Source organism: Coffea arabica, chromosome 10c, assembly GCF_036785885.1.
Source record: "Coffea arabica cultivar ET-39 chromosome 10c, Coffea Arabica ET-39 HiFi, whole genome shotgun sequence".
In the NCBI taxonomy this organism is placed as follows: domain Eukaryota; kingdom Viridiplantae; phylum Streptophyta; class Magnoliopsida; order Gentianales; family Rubiaceae; genus Coffea; species Coffea arabica.
The window spans coordinates 12,953,633-12,964,674 of NC_092329.1; positions in this window are offsets into that span (position 1 = coordinate 12,953,633).

Consider the following 11,042-nt stretch of genomic DNA (forward strand, 5'->3'; position numbering starts at 1 on the left):
TCGACGTGGGAAAGGGGAGAGGGAGGCAATTGCTGACTGGAAGAGGAGCTCAGTGGAGCTTAAGAAAGGGGATCTCTCACACTCTCAAATCGATGTGGGAAAGGGGAGAGGGATCTAGACATAACTCATCATTGTGTATCTTAGCTAGTAGTATTATGAAAAAGAGACAATTACAGAAACCACCTCTGAGGTTTGTCATAGTTGCCAGGAGCTCCATTGAGGTTTAAGAAATTACACTCATTTCCCATCTTTTAATAGTTTAAGTAACAAAGTAGGCCCAGAAAGATGATGTAGGACAGATTTTGATTCAAATATCCTCGAATTTTTTCTCTATCACCTCTTTCAAACTTGCTAGTGCTGCTTTATACTATCAACGATCCTTTAAACTCTATCTCGCCTCTATCTTAGAAATTTTATTACAGTCTGAACCAATTATTTGACAAGTCTAGTAGTTAATTTTTGACCAATAAAAATATTTCAAATAAAAGTGAAACTCACTAAATCTATATTAAATATAAGGATTAATTCTATATATACTGACAGTGTATCTACTATAAGGTTTAGATGCATGATTAGTAATTTAAATTTGAATACGAAATCAAAATTTTGCATATGTATCATGTGCACTCAGTCAAAATAATCTATATATATTGTCAATGTATATAAGATTTATTGTATATGTAATTCAAATAAGATTGTGAAGTGTTAAAAAAATTTGCAGCTTTCTTACATAGCCAAGGAGTTCCTATCCCGAATCTCATTCACCACTTAACAACAATTAGAACCCAACACAGGCTTACCACATTAACCCCAATCCAACTCATCAAAACCTTAATATCCTATATGCACCCATCCTATGCCTGGGGCTAGTGTCTCACGAATCTATTTTTTTGCTTGCACCTAAAAAAAATAAAAGAGAGGGATTAAGTGAGTTCACTAATACTAAAGAACCAAATCACAAAACTAATTTTTGATCTAGGTTTCGTGCTAAGCAATTTATTTAGGTGATTCATGGTCTCTGTATCAAATAGACGTAGGTTGTATTTCATCTTTTTTTTTTTGGCATGAAAATTTGATTGTTTACCTATCTCAAATTATTTGTTTTTGAAGTCTTGAGATTGAGTTGGTCATTGGTTCTTGTGGATTAGAAATTTTTTTATTTAATTTTTATAAATAGATTTAAGTGTTTTATGAGAGATATTAAAGTGTTTAGTTGTTAAGGTTGAGACCCAAGAATTAGAAACCGTGGCTGCAAATCTCCCTTTCTTTCTCTCCATTTATTAAATTCCACCCTTCACCTACAAAAATAAAATAAAATAAAGAATTAAATTTACACTACCATGGGAAGTAAGTGTAATTCCTAAAATTACAAAGGAGTTGCCTGCAATTATTAAAAACTTGAAGGGAAATTTCTGAAATTATCCCAAAAATAAAAAGAAATCTTTTACTATAGGATTAGGATATTTAGTAAGAGAAAAGTTATTGACAGCTTTTTTCAGAAAATTTGAAGATTGCTCTAATAGTTTAATAAAGCTATTCTTTAGAGTTTGGAACAATTTTCCAGCACCCATTATACACAGATGTTTGTTTAATTGCACGGTCCGCCCATTTGTGGTGCTGGTGAGAATGAGCCATGTTTAGGGTCAAAGAAGCCTCCTCTCAGGTTTTGGTCAAATATCACTTAGTTCTCCCAATGTTTCAAATTCTCTCTTCGCTCCTCTCAAATTGACATTTTGTTAACAATGTCAAGCCCTTTGAGCAAAAGTAATATTAGAAAAAGCATATTGAAGGGGAGAGAGTATTTTAGTGCTCTTAATACCCTTAGACTGTCCAAAAAATATAAAAATTTCAGAAATCAAGGGAAAAAGTGTTCAATTAAAAATAGTTTGAATGTGAGAGGGTGAAAGTGTGAAAAGGAGAAAATTTTGCTGCAATGAGCATCTAATAGATTGTTGGAAGGCAACGGCTACTTGGAGATGTTGTAGTAGTAATAAAAGGCAGAAAGAACTATAGTATATAGGCAGATTGAAAGGAAATTGGTAGAAGAAAATGGAGGGCACTCATACTAATCAACATCATCGTTAAGTATCAAGAATCATAAGGCTACTTTAAAATTTCAGAAAGCCAAAAAAAAAAAGGATAAACTCCATTTCAATTGTTCAAAATGAAACTGCTTCCTGCGGTATGAAGGAAATCAAAGAGAAGAATGAAACTAATTCTACAGTGAAGAAAGGAAAGCATATGCAAGAAACCAACATTCTAATTCAATAAAATGCAATTATCACCATCTTGTTCATCATCAATCTTGTATTCTTAGTGATTTATGTTTTCATTCAAATCTTTAAAGTAATTGGTTGAAGTAGAACTAAGAATGTAGAATTTGCCAAACTGTTTTGAGCCTTACTGGTCATACATGAAAGATAAGTTGGATATAACTGTTAAGTTATATCAAAATGAGGTGAAACTGCTCTTTATTGAGTAATGATTACTAAGATTTGTTGCATTATTGTTACACCAAAAAGTTATTGAACAGTCACAAATCAAGAACATAGAGCACCATCTATAAGGAGACCAATACTCTACTGCTATACTAGTTGGAAAACAGCAGAGCATACAAGACAAAGAAAGCTAAGAATTCTGGTTTCAACTTGCCATTATAGGTGGCTAAAAACACGTTTGAAACATAATACTAATAAGCCATGGAGTTTCTAATAATGTCAATAGCGGCAATAGACACAGTAACATTGCCTAAATTGTAATTCCCAAGCAAAAAAAAAAAAAAAAAAAAACACCACCTGAGAGTAGTTCAAAGATGGGGGAAATACAAATGAGTACTTGGTATCAGCTATCCATTGTACTTAACAAAAAGCATATAGCAATCCATATATATTCAAAACACCATCTAGAAATAGTTATCTAGATGGTGAGGCTTGCAATATTAAGAACTATACACGGTCAGTTCTACTAGAATACACAAAAATCTATTTATATTGCTTCTTTTTCATTGAGAAGATGGACTAGATCTGCATAATTAGAACCACTTACTTAAACTGCTACTATCATTGTGAGATCCCATAGTTGTAGTAGTTCTTTCAGTTTGAGATGCATCATCATTGGGAGTAATTGTAGATACAGTGACTGTTGGAGTTTGTTGTGGATTACCAGCTTTATTTGGTCTTCTTCTCCTATTATTATTGGCAGTAATGGTTCCAATTCCAACAAAAGGTCTTCCTCTCTAATAGCATTATACAAAATCTATAAGTGAATTGTTCATAACCAAAAAACAGTACAGGATTTTTGTGTAGCTAATTTCTGATATCATATACCTTTTTGGCACTAGTACTAGTATTAGTAGGTTGATTAACTTGAACATTAGTTCCATTAGCTTGATTTTGAGTGCTTATGTTACTAGTTTGATTTGATACAACCACATGTACATTTCCTTGTGCATGATCCTAGCAAATCATGATACAAAGAAGTTCATTTATAAGGTATTAAATACAAAAAATGTTGTAATGTGAGATTGAAATTTTACCCATATAATGGATCTTGCTAATCTTATATTGGCAATACCCTTTCCTAGTCTTCCTCTTTGACTGACCACCTAAATTGACAATACAAACATAGATGCATAAATATATGAATCCTAGCGACAAATATGCAAGCCACAAATCAAAGATGCTACCTGATTAGCAGAAGTGGAGTTGTCTTTTATTTTTTCAACAATAGGAGCTCCTTGACAAGTTCTCCTATTATGTCAAAATGCACCACACTTAGAGCACCAGAAGATGATTGATTGCTTGTGTTGAGATGAAGGAATTCCTTCATCAAGTGCTTTTCTTCTATTTCTCCTTGGTCTACCAACTCTTCTTTTGAGTGGCAGTAAAACTATTTTGGGTGTCACTTCCTCTATAGGAGGCCACCTATTCACATGTAGAAGTGGGTCTATCATTGATACATAAGTCTTTAGATATTGATCTCTTGAAAAAGTTGCATGACAATAACTTTCCAGTTTCTCCCTTCTATAAACCGTTTCTAGTGCAACATGTTTTCAAGGAAGGCCAATCAATTAGAAAGCTTCACACTCACATGCCTTCTCATCCAACTTAACTATGTAGGACTTATCCATATCAACTACTTCAAATGTCTTCTAACTAGCCATTGTAAGCTCACATCTTCTTGATCGGCTTGCAATTTGCTTCAACTTAGCAATATTTGTAGGAGTAACAACAGATATCAATGTGCATCCTTTTGATACCTCTCATGCAGTTTCTTCATGAGTTTTTCCCTTAGTCCTTTAGTTAGAGCCAGTATATTCCTTCCTTTAAGTTCACCAACCTATGCATTGAAAGATTGAAATTATCGGTGACATGATCACACTTAATTTCAATTGAAAATGCATGTCTTGCCCAAGTAGACTTGGGAATGTTTGCTAAGTATCTCCAAACTTCTAAGCTAATATCTTTTATCCTCTCCATAGCCTCATTGTATCTATAAGATTATAGCTTTTTGCTGCTTGCCAAAAATATGTCTTCAGAAGCAATCCTAGAAATTTCATTTTGAACTTACTATAGATATGCCAATCACAATATCTTACATTAGCTTGTGGCATTTGTTCCTTAGAAGCAAGATTAAGACCCTATACAAATGTATGCATAAATAGTCATAAATAATAAACAATCTTAGACTGTATGGAACATTATGAAGACTAATTAGATGAAAGATTGAAACAAGTAACATACCTCCTGCCTATCACTCATGAAGGCGAGTGGAATGTTAGCAGGAAATGGGCCAAATAACTCCTGAAAATAATAAAAGAACCAACTCCATGTGTCCTGGATTTCATGGTCAACAATAGCAAAAGCTAATGGAAACAAACTATTGTTTCCATCAAGAGCAACAAAATTCAACAGAATACCCCTAAATGTACCTTTCAAATGGCATCTATCAAAGTGAATAAATGGACTGTAACCTGCAAGGAATCCATCCTTTGTTCCTTTAAATTTAAATCTAGGCTCCACAAGAAGGTTGGGCTTATCATAGTAAATTTTCATGATTCTACCTAGGTTATTAATCACCAAAACTTTAGCATATTTTGGCAACTTTTCATGTGCTTCATAGTGTGACCCTTCTTTTTTCTACCTTTTCCAAAGCTACTATCCTTTATCATCTTCATAGCCTCGTTGTAGTCTGTATGATCATAGCTTTTTGCTACTTGCCAAAAATATCTCTTTAGAAGCAATCCTAGAAATTTCATTTTGAATTTGCTATAGATGTGTCAATCATAATAGCTTGCATTATCTTGTGGCATTTGTTCCTTATAAGCAAGATTAAGACCTTGTACAAATGTTTGCATAAATAGTCATAAATAATAAACAAGCATTAAACTGTATGAAACATTATGAACACTAATTAGATGAAAGATTGAAACAAGTAACATACTCTCCTGCCTATCACTCATGAAGGTGAGTGGAATGTTAGTAGGAAATGGGCCAAATAACTCCTGAAAATAATAAAAGAACCAGCTCCATGTGTCCTTGTTTTCATGCTCAACAACAACATTGTTTCCATCAAGAGCAACAGCAGTCAACAGAATACCCCCAAATGCACCTTTAAAATGGCATTCATCAAAGTGAATAAATAAGCTGAAACCTGCAAGGAATCCATCCTTTGTGCCTCAAAACTTATGAACAATCTCAAAAATTTAGACTCCATAAGAAGGTTGGGCCTGTCATAGCAAATTTTCATGATGCTACTTAGGTTATTAATCATCAAAAGCTTAGCATATTTTGGCAATTTTCCATGTGCCTCATACTGTGATCCTTCTATCTCTTCAAAGGCTTTTTTTATTGCCTTGTAGATTTGCATTTTACTTGGTTACACTCCATGCTTCATCATTTCAGCAATAACTTCCTTGTTTGTCATCTCTGGGTGGTCTCTCATCACAGAAATTAGTTTCTTTTCAATCCAATCAAGAGTTGCATTTGAGTTCTTCCTATTCATGACACACACATGCTTAGGTGTATATGTTTTAATCATGAAAATAGCTGTATTAGCAATTAGGGATGCCTGAATCCTCCCGTTACCACCCTGAGCACCATATTTGGCAGTATACCTACTCTTTTCATTTTTTAACCTCATTAGTGGCAATCCTTTCTAAATTGCATAGTCTTTCAAGACTGCCCTAAATGCATCCACATTGGTAGAAAGTATCCTTTTTCAAATTTATTGTTCTCTCTTGGACTTCATGACTGCTCTGATAGGATCCACTTCTTTTTCAAATTTTGATTCAAGCACAACAAGGCCATCTTTATTCTTCTCATAATTAGACAAGTTAATTTCACCCTCATCATTGGAAGAAATTGACACCCTATCTTCATTTATGACATCTTCCAAGTCAGTATATATATTATCCTTCCAAGAGTCATTAGACCTAGAATCATAAATCTCATCATTAGCCTCAATGTATTCCACATGAATAGGAGCTTTTTTGATTTCTAAGTTTTCTATGCATTCTTAGTTTGGTTATTTTCTACAGTATTCTCCTCTGTTGTAGGAATAATTTCCAGGTGTAACACATACAAGTTGACAACAAGATCCTTTTCATGGAGTTTGAATATAACAAAGACTGATTTGTTTGTAGTAATGTTCATAAAGCATGTTGTCCTAGGAATCCCACACTTCATGTGCAAAAGTATATTCAAATTTCCAGGCAAGTCATTCATTTCCTTGTCAGTAATATCATTGAATAGGTCAATCTATTGCGAATTCCTTGGATCTACATTAGAAGTTCTAACTTTGTTTCTCATGCAATGAACTACAATATCATATGCAACAATTCTTCTCATTCTACATGTCAATATGTGATGTAAGCATGCGAGATGTTCAAGGTAATCCAATGTGGGTTCTCGTGAATAAGGTCACTAGAGCAAGAGCTATGACACTTAAAGGAGCATTTCGAGCTCCAGTGTGGGCTGTCAAGACTAAAATGAAGTGTCAAGATCCATTGAAGGGCTTAAGCATGTTGAAACAATCTTTATTAATCTCATCTATATTGATCAAACTTCATTGGATCCTAAGATTCATATATCCAGTTGCAGTTCATAGGTTCACATCAAGGGCTTACAATTGAAGCGAATCAAGTTTTCTGCTTTGGAGTCATTTTTAACTTAGTTTCTCTAGCTTAGTTTGGTCGTTTATTTCAAGAATAAATTGGGCTAACTTGCATGTAAGTTGGATCCACATAGTTGCTTGCTTAATTGAGTCGAATGGGACTTTTAGGTTAGGAGAATAAATTGGCCAGTTTATGTCTAAGTTGGGCCTTAATTAATTCATTAGTCCGGTTAGTTAAGAGTTTAAATCTTGACCCATTTAGATTTGTAAGTTGGGCATAAATAGCCGAATTTTAGAAGCATTATTATAGATGACTTTGAGAATTTTCTAATATTTAGTTTCTTGAGTGAAACAATTCTTTTGGCTTGTGAAAGATACTTTTGAACATCCTAAGAATGGTTTCTAAGGTGTTCATTGACTTATATTATAGACGATTTTGAGAAATTGCTAACATTCAATTTCTCGAGTGAAACAATTCTTTTGACTTGTGAACATCTTAAGAATGGTTTCTAAGGTGCTCATTGACTTATCCATCAAGCAGTCACCTTGATTGTGGCGTCATCTACCAATCTTGATATTCTTGTGTGGTCTAAGTTTGTCTAGATTTTCGCTATTCAAACGTTGATACCATCCGATTCTAGATCCAGGACTTGCATGTTATGGGTTCCGTCTGAAATAGGGTGTAGAACGTGTGAATGTGTTTCCAAGAAAAGTTTCGATCAGCTGTTGTAAGAATTACATTTTGGAATATTGCAAATAGTATACCAGGTGTATAATTATTCATCAGCACAATAAAAGGTTTACATATGCATCATACTTTTAATTCATTGTAATCATCATTTCTTCATTCATCCATTTATGTCCTGAGCTATACACATTGTAAGTCAATGTATATGATGTTCAAAGCAAAACTCAAGAACATCATAACTCAAGTTACAAAACAAAATTTTCTCCACAAGCTGTATAAAGGAATAATACTAGCTTTTATGATCCTAAGCAGATTCTTTATCAAGAACTTACTCCATACTTATGTATTGCAGCTTTTTGCATCACTAAACACTCAGTGAATTGCTGACATAAATAACATAATCGTCAAACATCTATCATCAAATCACATATATTATTCAGCATTCAATATCAAAAATACTTACTAAAACGCTAGTTAAATTGTAAAATTAGTTATCAAGTCCAGCAAAATACAAAAATAAAAGGACAACATAGGTATTATGGCCTGATCATCAAGAATACCTCACAATCAACAAAGGCTCCTTCATCAGAACATAAAAATTACATCAATCTCTCATTTTTATGCAACTATTTTGATATTGAACTTCGGATCATCTCCTATTAAGTACTAGATGATCATTTAAAGCTCCAGTCAGGATTTTTACTTGTTCTGCCGTTTTGTTTTGAGAATCATGCCTTCATTTCAAACTTATGGAATCCTTTTACCTCTGCTCCAAGTTCTCGGATTGTTCTTTACAGAAGAGAGAACAGAAACGCTACAACATAGAAATAAGAGTCCTTTTATAGTTAGTATTTCATCTAACAAAAGAATTGTGTGCCTTTGAAACTTTGTCAGAGATAATTCCGTGCCTTTGCTGGTATAGAAGAAAAGTGGCACCAAATTGTTTCTTGGGCTTTTTGTTATTACATGCTAATAGTTTTGTCTAATTTTTTTTTGTTTGTCTTCTAGCAGAATAAATAATTGCTAGAAGAATTGAGGATATTATTGACAATTGATCCCTTCTAATAGCGACATATGGTTCCACAATCACTTTAGGGGAGTTGAGAAAAATTTGGAAAACATTGGAGGAGTTAAATGATATTTTGTGAAACCTTAGGAGAGGTTTCTGAAATTGTTTTTTTTTTTTTTATGTATGTGTATTCTAGACAGTGCATTATAGAATTTTATCAAGTTTTAGCGAGGCAAAAACTATAAATATAGAGGATATTTTTAAAAATTTGTTATTTTTGTTATAGAAGAAGAACTTATTTTTCTAACACTCCAAGGTGAAGACCGTTCCCTCCCTCTTTTGTGGTGGCAATGGTGAGAGTTACTTGAAAAGAAAAAGATTATATTTAGTAAATGAGTTTGAGCATTAGGGATGGATAGCGAAATTGATATTACCAGTACAGATTATTTGATAGATCACTATGAGAATTGTTAAATATGAATGAAAATATTAAATTTTGCCCTATCATTGCACACCTGTTACTTAGGTTTCAAAATCACTAAATTATTGATTGAATGAAACCTCATTTTGGTTCCAAACCAAACATGTAAGAAGAATGACGAAAACCTATACCCAAGGTGAAATTTGTGATTCCACTTGGATTCCCAAAATCCGAAATACGCACCCAACACCTTCTAGAAATAAACAAAATATGTGTGGCAACAGAGGAAAGCTCCAAAATCTTTCCAAATTTCTATTTTCACTGGCATACCTTTTAAAAATGATAATTTCACCTTAAAACTTTTGTCTTCTTTCAGCTATTTACCTAAAACCATATCTCTTAAAAATATAAGAAATTGGACTAAAATTTTGAGTACCTATGACAGACTAAATGTTTGCCTACATAGTAAAGGCTACAAAGAATTGATGATTTTTATACTATTTTATATACATGTTAGTGGAATATTTGTTTACTTTAGAACAATTTGGTGACTGGATACATAAGAAGCTGAAAAAAAGATTACGATTCCTCTCATTAGAGCCCCTTTTGAAAAGTTTAACCCCAGACGCAATCATATTCAAATTCTATGCTCTTGCTTTGACAAATACACTCTTTGCTAGCCTTAAGAAACCGGGCATGAGTGAAAATTTTCTAAGTATCATTTGTTTAATTGGAAAAGTCAACGGGCTTGACTGCAGGATAAAAAAAGAAAAAAAAAGTTCATTGAAGTTTGCTCATAGAGACATTTTGTTTAAGATATTAATTAAACAAATCAAAGTTTAAGATACTTATTACAAGAGTAATCATTATTATGACTGCAAATTTTATAAATAATATTGGTTCTTGAAATCCAGGTGTTAAACTTCGTATGCAATTTTAAACTCAATTTGAACCATACTCTAGGAATTAAAATAATTAAGGAAAACATGCCTTGTACTCTCCGCAACATGCATTGAACCACAAATTCGAACCATACTTGAGAATTTAAAATAATTGCTTCTTTTTTATTTTTCTTTCAATTTATCTAATTTTTAATATTCATTTTTAAGATTTAAAATAATTATTGATTCAAAACTATTTATGCAAGCAAAGATATGGTTTTTATAAAATAATAAGCAAATACTTTTTCTATTTTTTTGGATTGCTTCAGGTTAATAAAATAAAAATATGTTCTTTTTTTAATGCAATATGGCCTCAATAAGGGCATTTTCGGCATTAAGGGGGTTTTTGTTAAATGTTTGATCATTCAAAGGGTGAGACCGTTATTTGGACAAATTACAGGGATTGATTGGTAATATGGTCAAACCTCAAGAGAGGTAAATGTAATTAACCCCAAATTATAAAAGTGTCGTACTTTTACGCTGCGAAAAGCCAATGAATTCGATTGTACAAGAAAAGAAAAGGAAAAAGAAAAAGTTTAATGAACATTGCCCATAGAGTCATTTATTTGTGGTTTAACTCTACTTTGCACCTCCAAACTTGTACCATTTTCTAACTTTGCACCCTAAATTGCAATTCTAAACTTTTAGTTTTATACATTTTGCACCCTACACTCCCAAATTTGTTCTATTTAAATCCAATCAATGACAACTCTAGCAAAATTAACAACATCAACAAATCAATGAAAATGTGCCAAAATGGTCAAAAAAGTGTCAAGGTATCGTAACAAAAATAAAATAATGCTTTCCATTAATTTGTACCACTTTTTATTTCGCTAATTTTGCTAACAATATTAGTGATTGTAACTATAT